At 44.1% G+C, this 2,512-nt stretch overlaps 1 protein-coding gene across 2 annotated transcripts in view; it reads right to left on the bottom strand.

Moving 5' to 3' along the window:
* The window catches only part of HIGD1C (HIG1 hypoxia inducible domain family member 1C), an 18,805-nt gene that overhangs the window by 8,784 nt on the left and 7,509 nt on the right, over positions 1-2,512 (bottom strand). The window lies entirely within an intron of this gene.

The raw sequence follows: 2,512 nt of genomic DNA on the forward strand, positions 1-2,512 counted from the left end.
CAGCCCTGTGATCCAAAGATTAGAAGTAATATAATCCAAACACGAAGGAGGGAATGGTTTCAGAGCTTAAATTGTGAACACCTGCTTTTCAGAAGGCTATGGATCACAGTGGAAGCCCAAAATCCATTTGCAAGGTCCACAAGTAGATTAAGCCTCTGATGATTCCCTCTGGCCCATAGCCTTGCTATCAGACAAACCGTGATAATGTTGATTATGGTAGATATTTAAAAACTTGGGAGGGAGGCTGAAGAAGGGAGGGAAAAAATGGAGCTGATACCAAGGGCTCAAAGAAAATGTTCTGAAAATTGATGATGGCAACATATGTACAAATGTGCTTGACAGAAGGATGGATGTATGGATTGTGATAAGAGCTGTAAGAGCCCTCAATAAAACGATTAAGCAAACAAACCCAAATCCCTCACGGCCATAGAGTCAATGCCAACTGGTAAGCGACCCTGTAGGGCACGGTCGAACAGCTCCTGTGAGTTTCCGAGACCATAAGCAGATAGTTAGGTTAAAATGGGCTCTCTGTTCACTTGGATCTCTATTTTGACCCATTTTAAAGTTGTTTCAGTTAAAAACAAGCACAGGGGAAATACAGGTGGACTAACCCTCCAGCAAGTCCCCTCTGACCTTAGCCCAGTAGTGTGGACAGTCTTGTCATTGTGCCGAGTGCACTGGGAAGTGCAGCATTGCAGAAGTCCCTAGCTGACATTGAACATCTTATCGTAGGATCTCCCTTTTGACTCATTTAAAATTTGTTCTAGTTTGCCACTATTTTTACTGAGGTTTTTCTCTGTTTTACTTTGTTATTGGCTAGTTTTCTTTTTTGGTTTTTGGTGTGTGTGTATATTTTTCTATAGATGAAATCCAGGGTAGATTAATCTACGGAGAGAGCAATGGAATTCATGGTTCGTTCAGAGCATGGCAGGGGTGGAGGAAGATGGCGAGTCAATAGCAATAAGAACAGAAAGAAGGGAAGGTTCAAAAATTGATTGTGGCAATCATTGCACAACTCTTCGTGCTGTGGTAGAACTATCGAATTGTATGCTATGTGGAATATGTGCCAATAAGACCGCTTGTTTGTTTTAAAATGAAGGGACACAAGGTATTCTTAGCTGCATGATGGGGAAAACGAAACAAGCTGGAGGGTCCAAACGGGAAAGACAGCCTCCACTCTGAAACGGTATCCGTATGTGAAGCGCTCGCACGGAGGAAAGGGCAGCCGAGGGGTCGCGGGAACCATCTGTCGCACAGATTCTAAAGACAAATAATCCACTCAAAACCCCAAACCACTGCCATCCCTCTTAACCGCAACCAACCCGTCATCTTCGCAGGAGCGGAGAGAGCCTCAACTCTGACCCTCAGGACAGCTGGTGGGTTCGATGCTAACCTAGCAGTTAGCAGCCCAGTGCTGAAGGATCCCCGATGGCAGGCGGGTTTACTTAGTGGTTGCCAACCACAAGGTCACCAGTTTCAAGCCACCAGTTGATCCGAGGGAGAAAGATGAGTCTTTCTACGCCCGGAAAGAGTGACCGTCTTGGAAACCTACAGGGGCAGTTCGAGCCTGGACCATGCGTCACCATGGACTCGATGGCGGTGGGGGTCACAAGAGGACGTTGTGCAATGTAAACGAACTTAACTTTTCAGTGATATAGGTCCAATGTTTATCTTTATTTCCTTTCTAGCAAAAACAACAAACAAACTGGCTCTCTTCTTGATTAAATCAAAGGTCTGTTATTTAAATTGGTCTTGTTTCTCTGGAAGATTAAGGATAGAACCTTTGCTGTTTTGCACGTAGGCTCTCTGGAGTTTGTATATAATTGAATTTAGCTGGAACCACTTTTATCTTTCTGCTTTAATCATGAACTTAATGTCAAACAGGCACGGTGATTGATCGCTGCTCGTTACAGTGATCTGTTCTAGTAGGGAGCTCTTGAATTGTTTTTCTCGTTAGAAATGGTGAGAAGAGGAATAGACCACTATTAAATTATTTGCTTCCATGTCTAGTGGGTGCTATTAGAAACCCTAATCAAATTAAATTAAATTTAGCCAATGCAGGAGGTTTTGTGGAAGTAATATACTCACAGACACATGGAAGCTTGATTGAAAGGAGGCCTTTTAACAGTTTCCCTGAGCTCAGTGGGAGAGACAGGCTGCCGTGGACAGTCACCGTGCTCAGGGCACCGAGACATTCCCAAGGGGAGAAAGAAAATGCTCTCACTCTGAAACAGAACATTGGTGCTTAGATTCTGTGTTTTTGTTTTTTTTAAAAAGACCACACACATACAGTCCCATGTGTGTGGGGAAAGGATAAAGAAGCTAGGACTCCAGCTCCGGTTATAAGGCACTCCTTGGAGTCCTGGTGGTGTACTGGTGACACGTTTTGCTGTGAACCATGAGGTTTTTAGTTCGAAACCACCATCAGTTCTCCAGAAAAAGATGGGATTTTCTACTCCAGTAAAGGGTTACCGTGTCAGAAACTCCTGGGAGTAGCTCTACCCTGTCCTAG

Source organism: Echinops telfairi, unplaced genomic scaffold, assembly GCF_000313985.2.
Source record: "Echinops telfairi isolate 266 unplaced genomic scaffold, ASM31398v2 ScPeMD7_12;HRSCAF=54, whole genome shotgun sequence".
NCBI classification, from domain to species: Eukaryota; Metazoa; Chordata; class Mammalia; order Afrosoricida; family Tenrecidae; genus Echinops; species Echinops telfairi.